The following is a 13,174-nucleotide window of genomic DNA, read 5'->3' on the forward strand; positions in this document are numbered from 1 at the left end:
CATTAGGGAGTTAAAACACTTGTGTGTCTTTGTGGTTTACACTAGCATGTTGACCGCTATATATAAATGTCTATGTCATAAAGTTTTCTAAAATGATCCTGACAAAACTGATCCAAAAAATCTTATGTTGTTGACTCAGTATAGTGTTCACAATAACAGGCAGGGAGGGGTTACTAGCATGTTTTGGTGTGTGATTTCTTGAATACTAAAGAAGCTTTCAGCTAAAATATTTTGACTTTCTCGAGAGCTTCAATAGCAAAAGAAGTTGCCTTAAATCTTCTTTGATTGACCTCAGCAGTAACACATATGGTTCGTGGAAAACAAAATGTTACCTTTACAGTTTCTATCATGAATGCTTCCCAGCAACAAATGAGAAGAAATAAGTGAATCAACGGTAACAATAGCCAAATTAAATTGTAATCGACTCTCGAAGTGCAAATGTTACATCCTCCTTGTGGCTTGTTATATGTTGGAGGTATCATCCTCCAACTTAAATTCCTAATTGTGAAAGTTTTAACAATAACAAATATTGTGATGAGAAATATCCTTTGGTAATCCACTTAAAAAGATGATCGTCACTGTAAGAGCAATGGTTTAGGTTTCTTGGGCACATGAAGAGCATTTGAACATCCACGCCCTGGTTAGAATTAATTTAAGCTAAGTCATCATCATCATCATCAAAATACTTTATTCAGCTAAAAAGAGCCATAAAATACACTGTCAATTACAAGCATCATAATAAAAGCTTAATGAATAAAAATAAATAACAGTGTCAGATATAAAACAGATTAAAACAGTTAATAACAATCACGAGTTTGAACAGCAGCATTTATGAAATTAAGCACCGCCTCTATTGTCTCCTCTCTGCCCAAATCCTGTAAATAAGAAAAGGCAGGGTAGCTGCGTCTGATACCCAAGAGAAGAAGGGACGGGCATAAAAACCTTCTTCTAAGGACTTTGTATGGATCACAAAAGAGAATAAAATGAAAAGTACTTTGACATGATCTACCATCACAGCCACATGGGAAAAGAATCTGGAACCAGGTGCCTTGAGTGGGAAATGCCAATACAAAATGTATGGATTTCAGCTGAAATCTAGTAAGTAAAAGCCTGTTCCGTTCAGAGGGGATCAAACTAAGATATAACTTGGGAAGCAATGGCTTTGAAAATGGACACACCCGAGCCCCAGACATACTACTAGTTAAATCCTGGTTATGATTAAAGTGCAAGTACAAATCCTTAGTTCTCTGTATAACCTCCCCCAATGTCTTTAAATTGCCACATTCGGAGCCGGGAAGTGGGGTTACACGGACTGTTCAAGTCTACAGGTAGTAGAAAATAAGGGGCATATTTATACTCCGTTTGCGCCGAATGTGCGTCGTTTTTTTCGACGCAAATTCGGCGCAAAACTAACGCCATATTTATACTTTGGCGTTAGACGCGTCTAGCGCCAAAGTATGGGCAAATAGCGTCATTTTTTTGCGTGAACGCCTTCCTTGCGTTAATGAGATGCAAGGAAGGTGTTCCCGTCTAAAAAAATGACGGCGACGCAAATGCGTCGTATTTATACTCCCGGGCAAAAATCACGCCCGGGAGTGGTCGGGTCAAAAAACCCCGCATTTGCGCCACTTTTTAACGCCTGGGTCAGGGTAGGCGTTAAGGGGCCTGTGGGCTCAAAATGAGCCCACAGGTGCCCTCCCCTGCCCCCAGGGACCCCCCCTGCCACCCTTGCCCACCCCAGGAGGACACCCAAGGATGGAGGGACCCATCCCAGGGACATTCAGGTAAGTTCAGGTAAGTATAAATTTTTTTTTTTTTTGGGTGGCATATGGGGGCCTTATTTGTGCCCCCCTACATGCCACTATGCCCAATGACCATGCCCAGGGGACATAAGTCCCCTGGGCATGGCCATTGGGCAAGGGGGCATGACTCCTGTCTTTACTAAGACAGGAGTCATGTAAATGGCGTCTGGGCGTCGTTAAAAATGGCGCAAATCGGGTGGAGGCGATTTTTTGCGTCAACCTGACTTGCACCATTTTTAAGACACCCTAGCGCCACTTTTCCCAACGCCGGCGCTGCCTGGTGTACGTGGTTTTTTTCCACGCACACCAGGCAGCGCTGGTCTGCTTGCGCCGGCTAACGCCATTCAATAAATACGGCGCCCGCATGGCGCTTCTGAATGACGTTAGCCGGCGCAAAATTTTTTGACGCTAAACTGCGTTAGCGCAGTTTAGCGTCAAAAAGTATAAATACGGGCCCAAGTTTTTTGAGAAGGCTGTTAGCAGTCCCTCAATCCACTCCAGCTGCTTTTTGCCATGATGAAGTGGGGCTGAGGGATATAGCCGATTATATATGAATGCAACCTTTATTGCTCTGGCTAAGAGTATGGCTAAATCCTGAAGCCCACTTGTGCAGATCTGTGATCAGGGACTGTTTGACACTGGCGTGCTCTATGGATATCCCTTAGATTAGAGATGTAAATTCTATGTTTTCACGTCTTGGGGAAAATGAATATTTCCAGAATCCTACCTCCTTGCCGGGAGAAATGTTCCAACCAAACTTGTGAGGGGACAACGGTGTCTATTATGGAATTATCTTTCTCCACAAGTGGGGTGGAATTAACCATCCTCCATAAAGCCTTCGTATCTTTACTGCTCCTGGCCTCAATTAATTCATCCCAGGCAAGTTCCCTCATTTCTTTCTTCCTAGCAGCGAGAGTAGCCATTTTAATAATGGATTAATTGCATGGTACAGAATTAGCAATCTTTGGGTCTTTAAGGGAAGATGTACATGCATGATTAAACCAGCGGGGATTTTTTATTTCTATTAATACTTGATTGCTGCAATTTATCAGCCATATAACTTGTTATAACAGAAAAGGCCTCAATAATATTTTGTGCCGGGGCGTGTTCACCTAAGGCAGTCATGATCTCTTCCTTCTTGTTCTTCATCAAGTCTATATGAAAACTATGTTTTTCTACCTTACCCCAATTAGTTATCACGCCTTTGCGCCTATTAAAAGTCAAAACTGGCTTCTGTGACTCACCATTAGTACCCTTATCCCCACCGTGCCTAAACTCTAGGGTTAGGGGGTTATGATCGCTCATGCAGTTTGGAATCACCCTAAACTTCCTTACAAAGGAGGTAAGACCGTTGGAATAAACTATAAAGTCACTTATCGATTGAACACTACCTCCTGTAAAGATGGGAATCCGTATGATGTCCGGGGTTGGAAATGTCAGCAGATTAGTGGCCATCAATTGACTTAACGCATTTCCATAAGGAGAAGGTTTAAAATGCTGAATGTGGCAATCATATTCATCTGTAATGCCACAACTGTCTAATAGTTTCGAGTCACATTAATGGGCATTGAAATCACCCACCAAAATAATCATAAAATCCTTCTTACTTCTGTTCAGGGTACCATGGATCTTGAGTTCCACGCTATCAATCACGCTTGCATCTGACCAGTCAAAGATGTTATTGTAGTAGTTAATCAATAAAACATTATATGGGCCAGGCAATTTAAGAAGGATTATCAGGTCATATAGTGTTATATCAATGATACGGATAGCTACTTCCTTTACAGAAACAGATATGAATATAGCCAAACCTCCATTGGCCCGTCCCAATGGTGATTTGATAGCAGGGGAAAAATAGGCGGTGAAGCCATTAATATAGGGGAGATCTAAAAACCAAGAATCCTGACAGCAGATAATTGAGTATTGGCCCGCAAACTTTAGCCAAGCTGGGTTATCCAGCTTATCCCTCAGACCAGCCACGTTCTATGAAATAAGCCCTGAAATTGTGACAGAGGAAATATTAGTTAAACTAGAGGGGTAAATGTTTATTGTGAGGAATGTATCTATCTCCTGACCTCCCTCTGGCACTTTCCCACGGATTGATGGTCAATCCAATTGTTCCAAGTAATTCATACACTCTGAGCTGTTAGCTAAAGGAATTAGATGATCAGAGAGCTTGGACTGATGGGAAGAGCTGGTTTTCTGCAAGTCAGGTTTACTAATACTAGACTGCTGTGCCCTAGTGGAACAGAAACATGACAGCCATCTTACCCTTATAGATCCAAAGTCAAGTGTTGATGTAAACAAACGGTGATGCAGAGTAGCAACTAGCTGTGGGTTCCTGAAATTAATGATAATGCAGTCCCCTAAAGAGGCTTTACTGGAAGAGTCTATCCATTGCACCCTTCTCACAGTTAACATTTCTTCAGAAAGATCTGAGCTCCAGCCAGAATATTTCCTGACCCAATACGAAGTTTTATTACGCAATGAAATTTGAGATTCCAAATGCGTGACAGCCACTCTAGGTACGTTTTCCAAAATCAAGATATAAGGGGCACCTGATGGGGGAATCCATGGATAAGGAGGGTGCGAGTTGGAACTTATTGGCGGTGAAACCTGTTCAGGTGCCTTACAGGTGAGGAACTCCTAAGCCCTCTCCTGGCAAGATAATTTTTGTGTATGTCTTTTGATTCCCGGGATTAGAGCACTATCAGTTTGTTGATGCCCTTTATTTAGGCTTTCACTCTGACATATGGGGGTGATGGAAACAGGAGGGCAAATGGATTCGCGAATTCCCCTCTCAGCACGTCCCCCTAAGTCATTAGGAAGCAAACTTAGTTATCTTTTTATTGATTTTACTCCCCATGGATTACAAATTGATACATGTCTGTATTTATGACTTTAACAATTGAGGAACAAGTACAATAAAAACGACTGCATCTAAAGTTATAATAATTTCCGAAGTTAACTGCACTTAGATCTTTCCTTGAGTGTGAGGGGTTCAGTAATTTATATCTGATGTAGTAAAATGTTGTTGCATATAACAATTTGTAAAGTAAAATTATGGGCAAACGTGACAAGAATGGTACAATGTGATAAGTGACGCTGTTATCTGTACATATACTGTGAATGAGATAATAAAAGGAATTGCTAAGCATATCTGTACATATATTACATTTAGGGCATTCAAGTTGATGTGGTGCTTTAGATCATTGCTACATTGAAATCTGTTGAGTTGTAAACACACATGTAAACTGTGTTCCCAAGTCACACAGTGCTGCGTAGCAAGTCACCTTGCTGAGCTGTGTGACAGGGAAAGGGCAATAATGTTCTGTATTTAAAAATAATACGTCACATTCCTGCCTTTGTCCTGACGCCATTTTGGTAATCTAGTATCAAGGTAGGCACCCTTGCCCCATGAGGACTGTTTTTGTGCACCCTCTAGCATACAAACATAACATGGAGCACAACACTTAGAAAGAGGAAGTAACGAGTAGAAATAAAGATATTTCTCCTAGTTATGCCTAACCTGGGAAGGCATTAACCACAAGAGGCGCTCGTTACAAAATCGAAAGTACAGTACTCATGAGTCAGTGTTCATTAAACAATAATGATATTCCATATATTTCTGGAAGAGATAAGATGACTTTCAACATATATGTCAATATCCTCAAATTGAATATTAATGTCCAAATCCAAAAGAACAAAACTTTCAAATATGTTGCTCCAAACTTGTTACATGATCCGAAATCAAAGTCCAAATTTCTTCTGTTAAGATTCAGTCATATTCTTCAAGAGTATCATGTGATCAATGCCGATTCCAACCTCACATCCAAATTAACAGCCAACGCGTGTTTCGTCCGGGAATTTCCCAATGACTTCGTCAGGGCTGTAATTATATAAGTTCCTGTTATTACAATCTGGATCCATCATCCTGGATATGGAGACCACCACCAATATAACGAAAAGGTGGGATAGATAGTCATGCAGGTTCTTAGAACACCTTCGTCCCCAAATGTGAAGATACCACATATTGTGAAATCATACATTGTTTGTTATTGAATTATGTGCCACTAAATCATGATTAAAAGCGTGAAATGAGTGCTCAAATGTAAGAGTTAGTAAGTGTGTGTCCAATATAAAAGTTTGATTAAGTCTCACTAAAACACACATCTTGCTTATCGTTTAGTGACCCTAATCCATAGTGATGCCCCTAATAAACTAATACTATATGAAAATGAACCCATAGTCTTAACTACAAATATATAAATCTGTATTTTAACGTAAGTACTCCTTGTTGACGTATCCAGAGACACTCCTGTTATGATAAAATATCTACTGTTGAGCAAATACAGATATTGGCTAAAAAATCCGGCCATTGTAAACATCAAAATAAAACACCACCAGACTCCCTGGGACCACATATCTATATAAACCAAAAATAACTAAACCACTCACTTCCAATATGAGTGGTAAGAGTATGCTGTATTGTCGTAGTTTGGACTCTTGCTCTGAGCAAGACTGCTGGACTCAGGATGACAGTACTTTTGTTTGTAGGTGACTAAGGCCCTCATTCCAACCCTGGCGGTCTGTGACCAAGCAACAGTATTGTGAAGGCGAGAGTCATTGTTATAAAGACCCCCACCATTGTGTAATATATGAAAGAAATATATGTATATGTATAAGATGGAATAAGCCCTAATACCCTAAGGAGAATAGTTCTAACCTCCTACCTAGAAGGAGAGCTGGGTTCGTTAAACCTAATCTGCCAAAGCCGTGTCCATGAGAGGAGCCCCCAACCCTCGTTACCTTGGAATGAGGTCTCTATCTCAGACTCCGCAGGGACACGAACACTGGGTCAGCGTCAAGATGACTGCAGCATCGGTATCAGCGATGGTGGCGATGCCCTCTGGTCGGAATCCCTCTGATTATCTGTCTAAAGTGTGTTGTATTTATACAGATCTACAAGGTCCATTGACAGTAGTGTTATTCATAACAATAGATAACAGGCATGCTTGGGACGGCAATTAATATCAACAATCCCTCGAAAGTATAGAGAGGGAAAATCCCTAAGTGTGAATACCTACTGTATGTTTGTCTTTTGTGCTTTATCTTGACGCCTTGGCGCAGTGACACTGATAATAGAACCCATAACAAGTGGCCTAACTATAAACAAGGCCGCCATCTTAAAGGAAATAAATAATTAAATGGACTAAGACAGAGCAAGCTAAGTAGGTTAAAAGTCACTGGGTGACGGGGCCACGAGTTTACAAGCCTACGGCTAAGCTAACTCCTGTTATCCCGTTAAAACAAACTAGGATTCACTACACCCTCCCAATTGCCGTAACAGGTATGATGAAGGTAAAGTAACCCAAACGCAAAAAAAGCTGCTACTGAACTAAAAACCAAAAAACAAAAACGAAAACTCAAGCTAAAAAATGTACTTAACGACAAAATAATTGCTGTGTGCTAAAATTCGTTTAAAAAACATACAGAGATGTTAATATCAACTATGACAAGTATAGCCCACTTTTAGTATAATCGCTTATTTTGGAACCGGGAACTGGTAAGCAAATTCATCAAATCATGTGTGATATGCAGGATCTTGAAAATGTCAGCGAAGTCACCATCCAAGGATCTTAAAAACGAGTCAACATCGTCTGAAGTGAAATCGAGAGCTGGACGGACAAACGCATCCACAGAGCAGAAGTGAGCCACATTCACCGGTGTATCAATACTCGCTGCAGCGTCCTCATCCATGTTAGATCTTATAACAGAAGGCTCATAGGTGGCCTCGCGGAGCAACCTCAGTCTCAAGGGGCATGACCGTGTATGAACCCTCATCAGGGACATCAGCAGTTCGTGGTCCACAGGAGATGTTGGTGCAACAGCAAGACAGACCATAGGCAGATGTTCAAAGAAACACCATATGCAGCGGAATACCAGTTGTACACACCAGAGTAGAGGCCGGAATGACAATGACCAGTCAAACTCCAGTTCTACCAGCAAAGGTGTACCGAAGATCCGAACCATGCGTTCACGGCACAGCAGGGTTGACGGGAGCGGCTCCATTGCTCTGTGTCGCTGGAAAGAAACAACCACAGCGTATCAGAAAAAATAGCAGTAGCAGTCCGCCAATTAAAGCCAAAAATTGGGAAGCCACCAAACACACTGGAAAAGAGGGAATGGATGGCTGATGGGATGACTCCGAAGACAGTCTGGAAGGTGGACACGAAACCAGACCCGACAGCCTTAAAGAAATGAACAATCCCAGTTGTGCTTGAAGCATTGAATATTCTGGATACCAGCTCTCCAAAGTGTTTGGGGAAATCGGTATTTAAAACGGATTGTATCTCGGCTGATGATCTCGCAATCTGGAGAGCATACGTCTCTTTTGCGGATGTCAAGGCGACCTGTTTCTGAAACAATAGCGCCTTTAGTCTACTCAACTTGTCATAGTTCACATTAATAGTATCCATGTGGGGCCACATTTCAGATACTTGTATCTATCGTGTGGGGGGAAACAAAACATGGCCACAACACGTAACAACCTTTGTGACTGAGATTGCGTAGGCAATTCCAGGTCGCAAGCAGCAACAGCTTTCATCGTTCAGTAGAACATAACTCCCATTAGAAAGTACATGAAACACTGAACGAATCAAGGGGACGGGAGTACCCTTCAGAAAACAGGCCAAATTTGCGACCACCGCATTGCAAAGATCGTGAAGAAACACCTGTTTGCATATCATCGAATGATGAACAGCAGTCTCACATTCACTTCTGCTAAGAAAGACCTCCTGTTCACTGTTCAGACATCGATACTCAAAGGGCAACTCCCACTCTTCCTTAATAAAGCTATCTCCCAGCCGTTCATATCGTCCCACTGCAAGATGTTTCAGGCAGTTTGAGAAACAAAAGGTCGAAAACGGTAAATTAATAATGCCGTGTAAGAGCCAGATAGTTGAAGGACTACAGTGAAGGGCAACTTATCTAACTTCTCTACTTGAAGCAAGGTGAAACGAGCCTCCCTTTTAGCCATTTTCTCTTGTTCCCTGGAAAAATTAAAAGCAGCGAATAGTTCACTCCCATTAATGTACTTCCATGAAATGTGGCCACTTCTCAGTGTCTGCAATGCCCAACCCAGCTGCATGATGGAACGTAGCTGTGTTTGCCCATGATATAACCGGGACAAATCAGTCTGAGTGATATCAATAGCAGATGACACTATATTTGACAGTGAATATATCCTGTTGGACAGCGTGTTCATGCCATTGTCGACAACAGCCAATGTTTTTTCCAAATTCTCTTTATCAAGTTGCCTTAAACGTGCAGCAGCCTCAATTTGGGAAAGTTTCCAAATTTCATTATACATGGCATATAAAAACCGCTTCGAGCGTCGTTTCCTAGGACCTAATAGGAAATCCTGTAAGTCTATATTGTCAGAGAGAGTGTTCAGGTGTTGTTTAACCACTGTTAAGGTGTTTGTCTGTACCCATTGCTGGCACAGCTTACCTACACTGTATGTTGTTATTATACCAGTATGTTGACCTGATAGAAAGCGAGGGTCAGGCCTATGAATGGAAAAAAACCCTGAAGTGTTCAAAAAACGCCTTTGACACTCATCAGTGTCGGTGGGCCATACCAACCATCCGCCAGGACGGGAAAGTGAAGAATTATAAGCACCAGCCTTAACCATTGCATCTAGCCTGTCCTCTGAAACATTAAGAAAGTGTTGCCAATCTCTAAATTTTGTCGGAGTAGGGTTACTGGGCGTGTTCAGATCTTTAATTTTTGCTAACCCCAGACATGAGGTCTGTTCAACAGTGTCATTTAAAAAAATCATTTGTACAGGAATCAAGCATGCTCGAAACAAAGCTCATACACTCTTCAAATCAATAGTGTTTTTCCAATATTCGTAACCCTCAATCGAGAGCCGGGAAACAAAGGGATCTGAATAAATCAGTTTCGTATCCGTTAGCAAAAGTTTTCTAAATTGCTCTGGAGGTAATTTAAAATAATAAGATTCAGCTTTCTTTGTATCATGCCCAAAAAAGTATGTGAATTTGTCACTGTAATACTTTGGACTCCCCACCTGTGGTGTTGAACAGTGTTCCCATTGTGTGTAGTTAAAGAGAGGCCTATATCTAGTTGCACGGTGCAGGTAGTGATGTCCCCAATTGTTATAGCCGAACATTTCCCCATAATTAATTGTATAATCATATACATCATCACTTCCAAAAGCGGAGTAGTCCTTCATTTCAGTTAGCATTGAATCAACTGTTTGGACATCCCAATCATCAGAGACAACATTAGGTGTAATAACATCAGACATTGAAATTTTGAACACGTATGGTATTTGAATTATCTCTGTAGGCCCGTATAAATCGAACGGAACTTTGTCTCACACAATGCCATCAGTTATTGGAATAGTTGTAATATTGACAGGGGACAAATCACATCGGACCTTATGTGAAGAATGATGTGGTGTTAAAATTTCATCAACAGGCTCCACAGAGGAGCGATCAGCGATATAGTGACCATTAATTAGTAAAAAGAAAACAGTCACAAAACCAATCCAGAAAAATAATGCAATAAATGTCAAACAGAACCATAGATAGTTCCATGGACATATCAAATAGTTCTTCTTAAGCCACCAATAGAATTTGCTACTTCTCGAAAGTTTGTCAGTCTCAGATGAGGATGAATCTGAAGAAAAATCATCAATGTCTACAAAATAGCCAGAGGAAGTCTCTGCAAACACAGGAACCGGGGAATTCTCATTCACCGCTCGTGGAAGTTCTTGATAGACAACATTATTAGCCGTGGAAGTGTTCATGTAAAATACAGCCAAATCTTGAAGCGGGGTGGTCACCGAAGTTGTTACTGGAACCAACAAAAGTTCATTTTCCGCCCTCCCCATGGTCGAGGAATTGTCCGGAACAGCAGTTGACATAGTTGCATAGTCAGCAGTAGTGATATTCATCCTACTATGTAGATGGATGTCCTGTTGGGTAGTGAGAGGGGATCGGGAACTACCCAAGGGACCTCCTGGTCTACTGTGAAGAATCAGCCACATGGTGTAATTTGATGTCATCAATGGAGATAAATCTGTTTGATTTGGAACCAGACAGTGGTGGAAGGATAACAGTCCTGGTGCCTTTTATCCCCAAGACCGGTACAGGTGCTCTGTATGATGGACCAAACTCTTTTTTCACAGCGATCTTCTCACAAACCAGATCCCCAACGTTAGGAATCCAGCCAGTTGAAGTTGTCGCTCATTCCCTTATTCCCAAGGTGGCAGCACTTGCAGATGATTTATCATCACAGAATTGTTGAAGCTCCTGTAAAACAGTGAGACGTTCTTTTATGTCAAATGGTGTTTCTGATGCCACCATACCAGGGGCATCAAGATCGGTGACATACATAGGTGTCCCAAAGTGAACCTCATATGGAGACTTTCCCCCCAAGGACCGTCTTGGCAGATTATTCAGTGCTCTCTGGACCCCATATAGGTGATGTAACCAACTGCGGCCTGAATGTCAAAGCCCAGCTCACCTGAGTTCTTGTTCAGTTCTGATGGAGGTTGAAGACAATCCGACCCCACCCTGAAACTGCTTGTTCCAGCACACTAGTTTTTAACACAGTGCACTAAGAACAGAAGCTCAAGGGTAGGGGGGAAGTGGATAAAATAAAAAAAGAGAGACAACACTGTTCTTGCGTTTCCACTGTTGAAGTGCTGCACAAATCTGCGGCCCTTTCTGACTTCCGTAGAAACTGGTGCCTAATGAAACATAAACAAAGAACAGATAAGTGCAACCTATTCCTAAATGGGTTCCTGACTATCCCTTTATTTATTAGAAATTCTCTTCTAAAAGTACCTCTTGGATCCTGGTCTCGAGTTTCCAGGTTTGGAATGTGTTACTGCTCTGGGATGTGCTTTCTATTACTGTAAAGCTTCTAAAACATTAAACAAATACCGTTATCAGAATTACCAATATCAAACATTCATCTTAATATAACTAAAGCCTAAATTCCCAATAGCAGACTCACTTTTCCCATATCTCCAGAATCTTTTGGAAAACAAATACTGTACTTTTACATCAAAATACAGCATGTAATTTGTGCAAGTCCTTGATTTACTGTTTGCCTTGCTGTTAATGGTTTCCACTGTTCGATTCTTAAAAGTTCCATAAAAAAAAAACAATGTTTGTTTCACAAAGCTCCGCAAGGTATTCTTGCAACAAAGAGCCTGAATCACAATGTTCGTGGAAGGTATCTTGCTTCAAACCGTCCACACACGAATCCAGAAATTGTTGTCAAAGTTCCTTCAGGTAATAAAAAGTTTTGCACTTACTTGTTGCTGGCAAGAGATACTGATCAGTCTAACCTTGTCTTCTTTCTCTTTTGCAGGTTGTTTGTAGGAGAGAGGCTGAGGCAAGGAGGAACCGGAAACCAGAAGAAGGAAGAGCCAGCAGCTGCGCGCATTGAAGCCAATGAAAGTCTGTAGAGAGCAGGAGTGCCAGCGCCGAGGGATCTGTTCTCAGGTAAGCGGGAGGTAGACGAGCACAAGCACTGGGTGAGGCTCGGGGGCTGCCTTTTATAGACAGGGCTGGGTGTGGTTCGAAGAGCTGGGTGTGGTTTGAAGGGCTGGGTGTGGTCCTCACATGCTGCACATGTTCTTGAAAGGTGTGCAGAGTTTCAGTTATTATGCAAATGAGTTGAATTAACACATGGCCTAAGGAGGAGTGTTTTAAAGAAGCCTTGGTAAAAGCAAGGCCCAATGTGTAAACAAAACAGCACATTAAACAACATACACAGAAGCCTAAGGGGGGGGGAAGGTGAGATAACAAGAAAGGGTTTGAATAGTAAGTTTAAAAGGGAGCTATTACAGAACCCACTAGTGCAGTGAGAGGGGACATGCTCTTTGCTGTGCACAAACCCTAACAGTTGCCCCCCTCAAAGGCCCTCCTACAGGACGGGGTTTTCCTGGGTTTTTTAAATAAAACCGTCTAATCAGCTGTGGGGCATGTACATATGATGCTGGTTCCCATGAATTCTCAGATTCATCATATCCTTTCCATTCTACTAAATAAAACAGACGTCCACTAATTCTTTTTGAGTCTTTTATGCTTTTCACTTCATATTCTAGATTTCCCTTAATTGGTATGGGTGGAGGTGGTGGTTCAGGTCGGGTTTTTGGGTTGTACGGCTTAAGCAAGGACACATGGAATGTAGTATGTACTGGATATTCTTTTGGTAAATCTAATTTTACTGTTACCGGGTTTACTATGGCAGTTATACTAAAGGGTCCAATGAAACGTGGTTGCAGCTTTCGGGATCCCTCTATGTTTAGGTTCTTTGTGGAGAGCCAT

This window comes from Pleurodeles waltl, chromosome 1_1 (genome assembly GCF_031143425.1).
Source record: "Pleurodeles waltl isolate 20211129_DDA chromosome 1_1, aPleWal1.hap1.20221129, whole genome shotgun sequence".
NCBI classification, from domain to species: Eukaryota; Metazoa; Chordata; class Amphibia; order Caudata; family Salamandridae; genus Pleurodeles; species Pleurodeles waltl.